The sequence below is a fragment of the Coregonus clupeaformis genome, chromosome 12, assembly GCF_020615455.1.
Source record: "Coregonus clupeaformis isolate EN_2021a chromosome 12, ASM2061545v1, whole genome shotgun sequence".
In the NCBI taxonomy this organism is placed as follows: Eukaryota; Metazoa; Chordata; class Actinopteri; order Salmoniformes; family Salmonidae; genus Coregonus; species Coregonus clupeaformis.
The window spans coordinates 32,888,556-32,901,434 of record NC_059203.1 but is presented as its reverse complement, the minus strand read 5'-3'; the positions used below and the strand labels follow the sequence as shown (position 1 = coordinate 32,901,434).

Sequence of the window (12,879 nt, the reverse complement as noted above, 5' to 3'; positions counted from 1 at the left end):
TCAAACTTTCATGTAATGCACGCGTCTTCAATTGATTGAATTGGGGCCTAAGTTAATACGGCTGTCACTGTCACAGAGGAATGTGAACGACGAGAGAGCAGCTCTCAGATGAACAAGGCCCTGCTGAAGGAGCTGGTCAACTGGGGGAGAAAGCCCATGTCCACTGAGTTTCACCAGAGGTACTGTTTCTATACCAACCAATTGCTGTTAACATATTTTATTCCTTCATATTCTCTCTTATGTCTTGGCATGCTGTTACGGATACAGGTATCCTGTGTTTTTGTGTGTTTCTACTCTTTCTGCCCTAATCACAGGTGTCCTGTATGTTCCTGATTGGTGGTCGTTGAGGTGTCTGCTGATTGGACCAATCAGTGAACATTCCTGTTAATTGCACCACCTGTTATTCGTTTGTTCAATCACACATCCCATTTTATAAAAACTAGACTTGTGTTTGTTGAGAGAGAGAGACTTTTTGCCATATGTGAGTATGGACACGGTGGTGTCCTGTGTGTTGTGTACTCGCTAGTTGATGATTACCCTGTTTAGTAGCTTTGTGTGTTTTTTTGGGAAAGGGGGTTTAAGCTAGATGCCCTTGGGCGTACATTACCCGTAGGACGAAATCTGTCTATAAACACCAGTTAGACCTGAGCGGACCACCCACTGTATTTTTGTATGGTAGCAGTAGCCTAGCGGTTCTTTAGGCAGGCTAGATCAGTTTAGGGGGTTTTACACTATTGTTTCATTTCTTGGGTCCTGCTCAGCCCTTTTCCCAAACCCTTACCGTGTGTTCATAAATAAACACTTTGTGTTTGACGGTAGTTCATGGTAGTTGTGTCTTATTTGTTCTCACTATTCCATGTCACACTTATAATTTACATGAATTTATGTTACGGGTCTCATGTCCATCCACCCTAGATGTTTAGAGCCACGGGGTTCGTAACATAAAGTGGGGGCTCGTCCGGGATCCTATCTATCCCATGCTACTCGTGCAAATTAGTAAGTGTCTGGTTCAGTGTTGAGCTTGGCAGCTGTAACTACCTGTTTTTTTTGTGTGTTCAGTAGTCGACGGCTCGTGTTGCTAGTAGGATGGCTACTTTTGATTTGGAAGCATTTTTGGAAAACCCTACGTGGGAGATTTTTGATAATTGCCGTAGAGTGGATCTACAGGCTTTGGCTGACCACTTTTCTGTACCCATACCGAGGGGTTTAGTGAAAGCAGAAGTTAGGGAAGTAGTGTTAGCGATATTGTTAAACGAGCGAGTGCTTGAGTTACCGCCGCCTGAGTCTGCTGCTCCTGTAGGGGATGTGGTTGCTGTTCCTGTAAGCCCATCAGTGTCTGAGGACGAGGCTAAGGCTCCAGCCACATTGCCCCGTTATGACCCACTCTCCCCACTGACTGACAGTGATGCCAGGATGGATGTCCGCTCGACACGGCTCCAAATAGAGGCGGAAGAGCGGGCACAAATCAGGCAAGACAAGCTGGAGATGCGTAAAATGGAACTAGAGGCAGAACAGGAGACGCGTAAGATAGAACAGGAGACGCGTAAGCTAGAGGCAGAACAGGAGACGCGTAAGCTAGAGGCAGAACAGGAGACGCGTAAGCTAGAGGCAGAACAGGAGACGCGTAAGATGGAACTGGAGACGCGTAGGCTTGATCAAGAACTGGAGACGCGTAAGATGGAACTGGAGATGCGTAAAATGGAACTAGAGGCAGAAACAGCGAGGTTAGTCTCTGCTCATACTATGCCTGCTAGTGAGCCAGCCTCACCAGCGGTGTCGTCTGCTACATTTGATATTAGTAGACAGATCACCTTGGTACCTGTGTTTAGGGAGTCAGAGGTTGATTCCTATTTCGGTGTGTTTGAGCGTATAGCGGTAGCATTGAAATGGCCCGACGAGGTATGGTGCCTATTACTTCAGTGTAAGCTAACAGGTAAAGCCCAAGAGGTTCTGGCAGCGCTACCTCTTGAAGACAGTTTGAATTATGAAGTGGTCAAAGCTACTGTTCTTCGTGCCTATGAGCTTGTTCCTGAGGCATATCGACAGAGATTTAGGTCTCATAAAAAGTCTCCTACTCAGACTTATGTGGAGTTTGCTAGAGACAAAGGAAATCTGTTTGACAAATGGCACAGTGCTAGTAAGGTAACTGATTTTAACTCTCTACGGGAGTTAATCTTGTTAGAAGAGTTTAAAAATTGCTTACCGGACGCATTGTAGTTTATCTGAACGAACAGAAAGTATCCTCACTGTCGGAAGCGTCTGTATTGGCAGACGAAGTTTGTGTTGACGCATAAGAGCGTGTTTTCGGCTCGTACGGAGAGCAGGGCTGCGGAGTTGCTAACTTTTAATCCTAGTCGACCAGCAGTACATCCAGCACGCCCAAAAGATGTGCGGCACTGTTTCTATTGTCATAAGGTGGGACATATAGTTAATGATTGCTTTCTGCTAAAACGCAAACCGGGGATGCCTCAGCACGCCAGGCCGCCAACGGGTGTTGGGCTGATTCGTGCGGTTGTAGGGCCGGAATCAAGACAGAAGCCTCATAGTGAATGTGGTTTGAAAGTCCCTGTCCCAGATCACAGTTATGAACCGTTCATTTTTGAGGGGTTTGTTTCTATATCAGATAATGAAGCGTCTCAGCGTCCAGTTAGAATCCTCAGAGATACTGGTGCGGCGCAGTCGTTCATACTAGCTGATGTGTTGCCCTTGTCTAATAATACATATTGTGGTTCCAGTGTGTTAGTACAAGGAATTGAAATGGGTTTCGTCCCAGTGCCATTGCACTTTGTGAACGTACACTCTGAGTTAGTCAGTGGATTGTTCAGAGTGGGCGTACGTCCTATGTTGCCAGTAAAAGGTGTGACATTTATAATGGGCAACGATATTGCCGGAGGAAAGGTAATACCCATATTGGAGGTATTGGATAAAAGTGACCAGTCTCTCTCCGAGGAGCTGGCACAGGGTTATCCAGATGTGTTCCCCGCTTGTGCTGTCACACGTGCTCAAGCACGACAAGTGGGTGAAGTGGTAGATTTGTCAGATACGATTCTATTCAGAGAGTGTGACCCAGAGGATAGTTCGGGTGCTACCTCTGGTAAGCTGGTGCAGTCTGACCAACAGCCCAGAGAAAGGAAGAAGGATGTGGAACTTGTTGCTGAAGCAATACAGTTACCAGTTACTCGTGAGCAGCTGATCGCTAACCAACAGGTTGACATTAGCCTGGCTAAATGTTTTTCTAGTGTTGTCTCAAAAGACGGAGCTAAAGAAGAAAAACATGGCATACTTCATTGATGGTAATCTCCTCATGCGTAAATGGACATCCCATGTTGACGCTGGCGGAGATTGGAATGCTGTTTACCAAATAGTGATTCCTACAGCCTTTCGACAAAATGTTTTATCCCTCGCTCATGATCACCAGTGGTCCGGACATCTGAGAGTCACCAAGACTTATGATCGTGTTTTGCGACATTTCTTTTGGCCTGGTTTAAAACAAGATGTGGCTCAGTTCTGTCGGACTTGCCACACCTGTCAAGTAGTTGGGAAACCGAACCAGGTTATTTCCCCCGCGCCTCTTTGTCCCATACCGGCCATAGGTGAACCATTCGAACATGTGATGGTTGATTGTGTTGGACCATTACCAAAAACAAAATCTGGTAACCAGTTTATGTTGACAATTATGTGTGTGGCCACCAGGTACCCAGAGGCCATTCCTCTGCGAAGGATTACTGCTCCGGTGGTGAGTAAAGCGTTGATCAAATTCTTCTCAACTTTTGGATTACCTAAGGTGATACAAACTGATCAGGGTACGAATTTCCTTTCTAAACTTTTCAAACAAGTGCTAAAATCCTTGTCAGTTACACACCGTGTGTCAGCGCATATCACCCAGAGTCTCAGGGTGCGCTTGAACGTTGGCATCAGACCCTGAAGTCTATGCTCCGTAAATATTGTTTGGAATCTGAGAAAGATTGGGATGAGGGAGTTCCTCTAGTGTTGTTTGCTGTCCGTGAGACAGTACAGGAATCCCTAGGGTTCAGCCCAGCTGAACTGGTGTTTGGACACACCATGAGAGGACCTATGAAAGTCCTTAAGGATCAGTTTTTGTCACAAGAGTTGTGTGTGAAAGAAAATGTGTTGGACTACGTTAGTCGCTTTCGTGAGCGCCTACATGCTGCCTGTGCTCTAGCAAAGGAAGCGCTGTCTTCCTCACAGAAACGGATGAAACGACACTATGACACACAGGCTGTTTCTCGTTCACTGCAGCCAGGTGACCGAGTTCTTGTGTTGTTGCCTGTGCCAGGAGCGTCATTGTCAGCACGTTTCGCTGGTCCTTATGTCATTGAAAAGAAACTAACTGAAACTGACTATGTGATACAGACTCCTGATAGAAAACGCCAATCTCGTGTGTGCCACGTTAACATGTTGAAGACATACCACAACAGACCCGTTACTCAGGTAGACAGTCCAGAGAAACTGGCCGAGTCGGCTGTCTCTGTTGCTGCTACGGCTGTAGTGGGAGGTCATGTTAATGATGGGGACGGAGATGGTTTGGAGTTGCGCAATACTCAGCAGCAGTGTGCTAGATTGCCCAATTCAGAGATGCTGCTGTCTCTCCCGTCAAGCCTGATTCATTTAACGGACAGACAGTCAGATGATATTGTGAGACTATTACACAGCTTTCCATGTCTTTTTAATGATGTTCCTACATGTACAAATGTGTTAGAACATGACATTAATGTTGGAAACGCTGCACCTATCAAGCAACATCCTTATCGTGTCAACGTCGCTAAGAGAAAGATAATGAGGGGTGAGGTCGGTTATTTGCTGGAGAATAACCTGGCTATGCCAAGTTCAAGTCCTTGGAGTTCTCCGTGCATTCTGGTTCCTAAACCTGATGGGACATCCAGATTATGTACGGACTATCGGAAAGTCAATGCTGTCACAGTGCCCGACTCGTTCCCGTTACCCAGACTGGATGACTGTATTGATACTGTTGGTGCTGCTACCTATGTAACCAAATTAGATCTTCTAAAAGGTTACTGGCAGGTGCCGTTAACCCCACGTGCCTCCGACATCTCTGCTTTTGTGACCCCAGATCACTTCCTACAATATGCTGTCATGGCATTTGGGATGCGGAACGCACCAGCCACTTTCCAACGCCTGGTTAACACAGTATTGGCTGGAGTTCCTAATTGTAGTGCTTACCTTGATGATCTGGTCATTTATTCAACTGAGTGGTCTGATCATGTTAACACTCTAAGGGTAGTGTGTGAACGTCTAGCAACTGCTTCTCTAACCCTGAACTTAGCAAAGTGCGAGTTTGGGAAGGCTACTGTTACTTATCTTGGTAAACAGGTCGGCCATGGTCAGGTGCGCCCTGTAGATGCCAAGGTCTCAGCTATAAACGCATTTCCCGCACCTACCACCAGAAGAGAGCTACGCCGTTTTTTAGGGATGGTTGGCTACTACCGTAGTTTCTGTAAAAATTTCTCTGCGGTAGTTGCTCCATTAACGGATTTGCTCAGTCCGGCGAGAAAATTTGTATGGTCTGAAGATTGTTGTACTGCTTTCAACACTGCTAAAGCACTCTTGTGTAGTACTCCTGTTCTTGCTGCGCCAGATTTTGAGCGGCCGTTTAAACTGGAGGTAGATGCAAGTGCCAGAGGTGCTGGTGCTGTTCTACTGCAGCAAGACCAGAGTGGAGTGGACCATCCTGTCTGTTATTTTTCACGGAAATTTAACAAATGTCAGACAAACTATTCCACCATTGAACAAGAAGCTCTAGCTTTGTTGTTAGCTCTGCAGTACTTTGAAGTTTATGTTGGTTCCAGTGCATTACCAGTGGTAGTGTATACTGACCATAACCCCTTAGTTTTTCTCCACCGGATGTACAACCAGAACCAACGCCTTATGCGTTGGGCACTTGTCGTGCAAAATTATAATTTGGAGATCCGCCACAAAAAGGGGTTAGATAATGTGTTGGCAGATGCTTTGTCTCGTGTGTAATGATCTAGGTTTTTTTGTTATCCCGATAGGATGATTTGTGAATTTGGGTGTTGTGATAATACGTGTGTCGCAAACCATTTTGGTTTGCTCTTTTAAGGGTGGGAGTGTTACGGATACAGGTATCCTGTGTTTTTGTGTGTTTCTACTCTTTCTGCCCTAATCACAGGTGTCCTGTATGTTCCTGATTGGTGGTCGTTGAGGTGTCTGCTGATTGGACCAATCAGTGAACATTCCTGTTAATTGCACCACCTGTTATTCGTTTGTTCAATCACACATCCCATTTTATAAAAACTAGACTTGTGTTTGTTGAGAGAGAGAGACTTTTTGCCATATGTGAGTATGGACACGGTGGTGTCCTGTGTGTTGTGTACTCGCTAGTTGATGATTACCCTGTTTAGTAGCTTTGTGTGTTTTTTGGGAAAGGGGGGTTTAAGCTAGATGCCCTTGGGCGTACATTACCCGTAGGGACGAAATCTGTCTATAAACACCAGTTAGACCTGAGCGGACCACCCACTGTATTTTTGTATGGTAGCAGTAGCCTAGCGGTTCTTTAGGCAGGCTAGATCAGTTTAGGGGTTTTACACTATTGTTTCATTTCTTGGGTCCTGCTCAGCCCTTTTTCCCAAACCCTTACCGTGTGTTCATAAATAAACACTTTGTGTTTGACGGTAGTTCATGGTAGTTGTGTCTTATTTGTTCTCACTATTCCATGTCACACTTATAATTTACATGAATTTATGTTACGGGTCTCATGTCCATCCACCCTAGATGTTTAGAGCCACGGGGTTCGTAACACATGCCAACAAACAAACACGAACTGGCTACATTTTAAGCATGTGCCGATAAATACTGTATGTACAGATCTGGATTCAAATAGTATTTGTTAAATACTCTTGAGTGTTTGTTTGATTGAGCCTGCCTGGGGTGGGCATGGTTTGCACTTTTGGGACTATTCCATTGGTTCCATTGCGGCCAGGCAACCTCAATCAAGTGCAGCTAAAGTTCACACAAAAAACCTAATGAAAACAAATATTACTTTAATCCAGGTCTGATGCTCTGAATATACACTGCTCAAAAAAATAAAGGGAACACTAAAATAACACATCCTAGATCTGAATGAATGAAATAATCTTATTAAATACTTTTTTCTTTACATAGTTGAATGTGCTGACAACAAAATCACACAAAAATGATCAATGGAAATCAAATGTATCAACCCATGGAGGTCTGGATTTGGAGTCACCCTCAAAATTAAAGTGGAAAACCACACTACAGGCTGATCCAACTTTGATGTAATGTCCTTAAAACAAGTCAAAATGAGGCTCAGTAGTGTGTGTGGCCTCCACGTGCCTGTATGACCTCCCTACAACGCCTGGGCATGCTCCTGATGAGGTGGCGGATGGTCTCCTGAGGGATCTCCTCCCAGACCTGGACTAAAGCATCCGCCAACTCCTGGACAGTCTGTGGTGCAACGTGGCGTTGGTGGATGGAGCGAGACATGATGTCCCAGATGTGCTCAATTGGATTCAGGTCTGGGGAACGGGTGGGCCAGTCCATAGCATCAATGCCTTCCTCTTGCAGGAACTGCTGACACACTTCAGCCACATGAGGTCTAGCATTGTCTTGCATTAGGAGGAACCCAGGGCCAACCGCACCAGCATATGGTCTCACAAGGGGTCTGAGGATCTCATCTCGGTACCTAATTGCAGTCAGGCTACCTCTGGCGAGCACATGGAGGGCTGTGCGGCCCCCCAAAGAAATGCCACCCCACACCATGACTGACCCACCGCCAAACCGGTCATGCTGGAGGATGTTGCAGGCAGCAGAACATTCTCCACGGCGTCTCCAGACTCTGTCACGTCTGTCACGTGCTCAGTGTGAACCTGCTTTCATCTGTGAAGAGCACAGGGCGCCAGTGGCGAATTTGCCAATCTTGGTGTTCTCTGGCAAATGCCAAACGTCCTGCACGGTGTTGGGCTGTAAGCACAACCCCCACCTGTGGACGTCGGGCCCTCATACCACCCTCATGGAGTCTGTTTCTGACCGTTTGAGCAGACACATGCACATTTGTGGCCTGCTGGAGGTCATTTTGCAGGGCTCTGGCAGTGCTCCTCCTGCTCCTCCTTGCACAAAGGTGGAGGTAGCAGTCCTGCTGCTGGGTTGTTGCCCTTCTACGGCCTCCTCCACGTCTCCTGATGTACTGACCTGTCTCCTTGTAGCGCCTCCATGACCTGGACACTACGCTGACAGACACAGCAAACCTTCTTGCCACAGCTCGCATTGATGTGCCATCCTGGATGAGCTGCACTACCTGAGCCACTTGTGTGGGTTGTAGACTCCGTCTCATGCTACCACTAGAGTGAAAGCACCGCCAGCATTCAAAAGTGACCAAAACATCAGCCAGGAAGCATAGGAGCTGAGAAGTGGTCTGTGGTCACCACCTGCAAAACCAGTCCTTTATTGGGGGTGTCTTGCTAATTGCCTATCATTTCCACCTGTTGTCTATTCCATTTTCACAACAGCATGTGACGTTTATTGTCAATCAGTGTTGCTTCCTAAGTGGACAGTTTGATTTCACAGAAGTGTGATTGACTTGGAGTTACATTTTGTTGTTTAAGTGTTCCCTTAATTTTTTTGAGCAGTGTATTATACAGAGAAAGGCTCATTATTTTTCATTGTACACTACAAACCATACTTATATAGAGTTGAACTGCAGAAGAAGAGAATGTTGGAACAGTACGACTTGGAGCAGGAAGTTGCGTGTGAAACTCTGAGAAGAAGGAAGTTACCCCAGCAACATAGCATGGAGAGATGAAAAGGACAGTTACAGGTAAGAACCACTCTATACAACCAGAATGACATTGTGGTTCATCATTGTGATCATTTAGATGTGAAATAAGAGAACGTTCATGAGAGTTGGCAAACATTTTATTTGAAGAATGATATATACAGTGAGGGGAAAAAAGTATTTGATCCCCTGCTGATTTTGTACGTTTGCCCACTGACAAAGACATGATCAGTCTATAATTTTAATGGTAGGTTTATTTGAACAGTGAGAGACAGAATAACAACAAAAATATCCAGAAAAACGCATGTCAAAAATGTTATAAATTGATTTGCATTTTAATGAGAGAAATAAGTATTTGACCCCTCTGCAAAACATGAGTTAGTACTTGGTGGAAAAACCCTTGTTGGCAATCACAGAGGTCAGACGTTTCTTGTAGTTGGCCACCAGGTTTGCACACATCTCAGGAGGGATTTTGTCCCACTCCTCTTTGCAGATCTTCTCCAAGTCATTAAGGTTTTGAGGCTGACGTTTGGCAACTCGAACCTTCAGATCCCTCCACAGATTTTCTATGGGATTAAGGTCTGGAGACTGGCTAGGCCACTCCAGGACCTTAATGTGCTTCTTCTTGAGCCACTCCTTTGTTGCCTTGGCCGTGTGTTTTGGGTCATTGTCATGCTGGAATACCCATCCACAAACAATTTTCAATGCCCTGGCTGAGGGAAGGAGGTTCTCACCCAAGATTTGACGGTACATGGCCCCGTCCATCGTCCCTTTGATGCGGTGAAGTTGTCCTGTCCCCTTAGCAGAAAAACACCCCAAAGCATAATGTTTCCACCGCCATGTTTGACGGTGGGGATGGTGTTCTTGGGGTCATAGGCAGCATTCCTCCTCCTCCAAACACGGCGAGTTGAGTTGATGGCAAAGAGCTCGATTTTGGTCTCATGTGACCACAACACTTTCACCCAGTTCTCCTCTGAATCATTCAGATGTTCATTGGCAAACTTCAGACAGGCCTGTATATGTGCTTTCTTGAGCAGGGGGATCTTGCGGGCGCTGCAGGATTTCAGGATTTGACGTGTACAGTGGGGAAAAAAAGTATTTAGTCAGCCACCAATTGTGCAACTTCTCCCACTTAAAAAGTTGAGAGAGGCCTGTAATTTTCATCATAGGTACACGTCAACAATGACAGACAAAATGAGAAGAAAAAAATCCAGAAAATCACATTGTAGGATTTTTAATTATTTTATTTGCAAATTATGGTGGAAAATAAGTATTTGGTCAATAACAAAAGTTTCTCAATACTTTGTTATATACCCTTTGTTGGCATTGACACAGGTCAAACGTTTTCTGTAGGTCTTCACAAGGTTTTCACACACTGTTGCTGGTATTTTGGCCCATTCCTCCATGCAGATCTCCTCTAGAGCAGTGATGTTTTGGGGCTGTCGCTGGGCAACACGGACTTTCAACTCCCTCCAAAGATTTTCTATGGGGTTGAGATCTGGAGACTGGCTAGGCCACTCCAGGACCTTGAAATGCTTCTTACGAAGCCACTCCTTCGTTGCCCGGGCGGTGTGTTTGGGATCATTGTCATGCTGAAAGACCCAGCCACGTTTCATCTTCAATGCCCTTGCTGATGGAAGGAGGTTTTCACTCAAAATCTCACGATACATGGTCCCATTCATTCTTTTCTTTACACGGATCAGTCGTCCTGGTCCCTTTGCAGAAAAACAGCCCCAAAGCATGATATTTCCACCCCCATGCTTCACAGTAGGTATGGTGTTCCCAACCCCCCAAAAAAAAAAAAAAAATACACATTTTAAAGTGGTTGTCCCACTGGCTATAAGGTGAATGCACCAATTTGTAAGTCGCTCTGGATAAGAGTGTCTGCTAAATGACGTAAATGTAAATGTAATGTAAATGTGTTCTTTGGATGCAACTCAGCATTCTTTGTCCTCCAAACACGACGAGTTGAGTTTTTACCAAAAAGTTCTATTTTGGTTTCATCTGACATTCTCCCAATCCTCTTCTGGATCATCCAAATGCACTCTAGCAAACTTCAGATGGGCCTGGACATGTACTGGCTTAAGCAGGGGGACACGTCTGGCACTGCAGGATTTGAGTCCCTGGCGGCGTAGTGTGTTACTGATGGTAGGCTTTGTTACTTTGGTCCCAGCTCTCTGCAGGTCATTCACTAGGTCCCCCCGTGTGGTTCTGCGATTTTTACTCACCGTTCTTGTGATCATTTTGACCCCACAGGATCGAGGGAGATTATCAGTGGTCTTGTATGTCTTCCATTTCCTAATAATTGCTCCCCCTGTTGATTTCTTCAAACCAAGCTGCTTACCTATTGCAGATTCAGTCTTCCCAGCCTGGTGCAGGTCTACAATTTTGTTTCTGGTGTCCTTTGACAGCTCTTTGGTCTTGGCCATAGTGGAGTTTGGAGTGTGACTGTTTGAGGTTGTGGACAGGTGTCTTTTATACTGATAACAAGTTCAAACAGGTGCCATTAATACAGGTAACGAGTGGAGGACAGAGGAGCCTCTTAAAGAAGAAGTTACAGGTCTGTGAGAGCCAGAAATCTTGCTTGTTTGTAGGTGACCAAATACTTATTTTCCACCATAATTTGCAAATAAATTCATTAAAAATCCTACAATGTGATTTTCTGGAGAAAAAAAATTCAATTTGTCTGTCATAGTTGACGTGTACCTATGATGAAAATTACAGGCCTCTCTCATCTTTTTAAGTGGGAGAACTTGCACAATTGGTGGCTGACTAAATACTTTTTTTCCCCACTGTATTTCATGTGAATAACTATGAATGTTTCACTCACATTCAAACAGCTATCCTACTGTATCTTTAAATAGTATGTTTATCAGAGTCACCAACACATTTCTCATGACCTTACCTGTTTTTCAGTCCTCTCTACTGCAGCTGACACTGCATCATGGCCTTTGTGTTCATCCATTGTACAGATATAACAAACACACTGCTGATCGGTACGGCAGTAAATATCCAGCAGTTTGTCATGACGAGAGCAGATCTTCTCCTGTAGTTGTGCGGTGGCTTTGACCAGATTGTGCTTCTTAAAGGCAGGAACTTCATAGTGAGGCTGGAGATGAGTCTCACGGGTCAGACACACCAGACAGGACATGCAGGCTTTCTGCTTTCTGGTCCCAGTACAGAAATCACACGCCACATCTCCAAGTCCAGCATAGCACAGAGCAGGAGGGGGAGCAGCCTGGAGTCCTGTCTTCTTCAGTTTTTCCACCACCTCAGCCAACAAGTTATTTTTCCTCAGAGCAGGCCTTGGGGTGAAGGTCTGTCTGCACTGGGGGCAGCTGTAGATCCCTTTGTCATCATCCTGATCCCAGCAGCCTTAAATACAGATCCTACAGTAACTGTGTCCACGGTAAATAGTAGCCAGCTCCTTCAGTAGATCCAGACAGACAGAACAACAGAACTGGTCCTGGTCCAGCAGAACTCCCTGTTGTGCCATTTGGACTATTGTTGTTCACTCTCACACAGACAGATGACACAGAGACTCAGATCAGTTTTGTTTTCTCAGAAACTGAAAAAGTTTGTGGGAGGGACTTTCTGGTCCTCTTCTTCTTGTAACTTTCCGATGTATTGCTGCCTTTCACAGGTTGGCGTAGGTATTACACATACAGTGGGGAGAACAAGTATTTGATACACTGCCGATTTTGCAGGTTTTCCTACTTACAAATATTTTTTTGTTGCCTTCTCACCAAGCTGCTTGCCTATTGTCCTGTAGCCCATCCCAGCCTTGTGCAGGTCTACAATTGTATCCCTGATGTCCTTACACAGCTCTCTGGTCTTGGCCATTGTGGAGAGGTTGGAGTCTGTTTGATTGAGTGTGTGGACAGGTGTCTTTTATACAGTTAACGAGTTCAAACAGGTGCAGTTAATATAGGTAATGAGTGGAGAACAGGAGGGCTTCTTAAAGAAAAACTAACAGGTCTGTGAGAGCCGGAAATCTTACTGGTTGGTAGGTGATCAAATACTTATGTCATGCAATAAAATGCAAATTAATTACTTAAAAATCATACAATGTGATTTTCTGGATTTTT

At 45.2% G+C, this 12,879-nt stretch overlaps 1 pseudogene; it reads right to left on the bottom strand.

Moving 5' to 3' along the window:
• Positions 1 to 104: 104 nt before the first annotated feature.
• Positions 105 to 12,287, bottom strand: LOC123492115 (annotated as a pseudogene).
• Between the last annotated feature and the right edge of the window lie 592 nt (positions 12,288 to 12,879).